Raw genomic sequence first — 1,883 nt, 5'->3', positions numbered from 1 at the left:
CGCTAACTGCTCCTCATTTTTAGCATAGATGTATTTTCTTGCTTTACATTACTAAACAAGTAACATTAATGTTCATTTTTTAGTTCTCCTCGTTAGAAGGGAAGACACATCTTCAATGTACATATTTCATCCCAGCTTATTTTTCTATCTGACACATTTCCTTCTTGCTTACTTCCTTGTTTTTTGGTGAGATTTCAGTTTGAATTGCACAAGCCAGCATTAGGGAACTAGATATATTTACACATAACATTCTGGACTGAAGAACCACAAAGGTGGATTTTATCAAATACATGCAACAAGATCTTCATAAAAATAAAAAAACAAACCACAAGTTGTGAATGGAAATTTCACACCTGAATACAGATCAGCCAGTGGCTCCGGTGATGTACTGGACAGCAGCTGAAAAAGTAAAGGTCAGTGATAATATTAATGTATTTTTATAAGTTAAAGCACATATGTATGGAAAGAGTTATGGATTTTGATTTGATTTACTAAAGGAATTAAAGATGCTTGACTCAAAAATTGTGTAAATATTCCCTTCACTTATCTGATCACTTGAAAGGCAAATTCCTGTTGATTTTGAATATAGTCATGCAGATGCTTTTCACATGATTGGATAACTGAAGTGAATATTCACACAGTTTTAAAGAAAAATTCTACACTCCTTTAGTAAATGCGCCCAATGGGGGGCAGCCACTGCTGACTTTCTAAAAGTATGACTTGCTTGGCTGTTTCTGGCTTTTTCAAGTTGCTTATATGAAACAAGCTTATATTAAAGTAGGGTATATGCTGAATGAATTTTAAATGAACAAAATCTATTTTGGAATGTTCTTCAGACTTTCTAATAGTTGATGGAGTAAAATCGATGATCAATTTCCACCGCAGTGAGAAAGAAATTCGAAGAAGCATGTTGAAATGTTTGATCAAACACAATTCTATCAGTGAATGTGGTTTTTGTTCCGGAAACTCCATTCATCTCCAAATTGAATGTTAAATCAAAATCAAACAAAATTGTGAACGACATTCATCAAGGCTCTGATGGCATTATTCAAAGTTTCAATTAGATTATTTGTACGAATGTGTGTAAATCTACCAGTGTATAACCTACTTAAGTCAGGTTAAAACCAGACCCTCTAGTGTGCATACTTGTTCCAGGTTATTGGCTCAAAAAGTTATAAAGCCACTGGATCACCAAGACAGCAAGAAAGCTAGATTTTTCAGATAAATGGTTTATTAAATTCAGCCTCCATGTAATCTTAGTACAGGTTTCTTTTAAAGGACCACTTTTGTGAAAAACATTTGTTTTTGGATAATACCATTACCAGCTAAAGTCACAAACTATAAAACTGCCAGGGGTGCTTTCAATAATGACCTATCAATTGATTAATTAGTTTCCGAAAAGGGCAACTACTCAATCATCCATGGCACAGATTTGTTAGCATGTAAATACTAATGAATAAAGATATAGGAAATAAAAAGGGAACTCATAGTGATAATTATCTTTGTATGTGCACAGTGTCACATGCAAACAGAATTTAAAGACAAATATAAGACTTGGCTCAAATATAAGACTTAACAAACTGACTGTACTTGCCAAAAAATAAAGCCTACTTAGTTACATATTTTACTGTCTCCAGAATCTCCAGATGTACAGTAGCACTAGATAATGTACATATAAATGTAGCACTCATTAATATACAGGTCATTCACAGAGGGAGAAGGAGGTGAAGGGGTTAATATACAGGTCATGTACAGTGGGAGGATAGAGATATAGGGGTTAGTGTGCCGATGTGCAGGATTAGGGAAGTGAGGCATTAATATACAGTTCACTACAGGGACTGGATTGAGATGAGATTTACAGGTTAGAAGGGGGGTTGAAGAGG

The 1,883-nt window shown here is 34.5% G+C and overlaps 1 long non-coding RNA gene across 1 annotated transcript in view; it reads left to right on the top strand.

Moving 5' to 3' along the window:
* The first annotated feature begins 283 nt into the window (after positions 1-283).
* Positions 284-1,883, top strand: part of LOC108790897 — a 9,099-nt gene continuing 7,499 nt past the window's right edge. The window contains exon 1 of the long non-coding RNA XR_001941468.1: positions 284-413. This is a non-coding gene — a long non-coding RNA (uncharacterized LOC108790897). The remainder of the gene's footprint in view (positions 414-1,883) is intronic.

Source organism: Nanorana parkeri, unplaced genomic scaffold (genome assembly GCF_000935625.1).
Source record: "Nanorana parkeri isolate BGI_ZX_2015 unplaced genomic scaffold, ASM93562v1 scaffold510, whole genome shotgun sequence".
NCBI classification, from domain to species: domain Eukaryota; kingdom Metazoa; phylum Chordata; class Amphibia; order Anura; family Dicroglossidae; genus Nanorana; species Nanorana parkeri.
The sequence above is the reverse complement of the archived record's forward strand: the minus strand, read 5'-3'. Positions and strand labels throughout refer to the sequence as shown.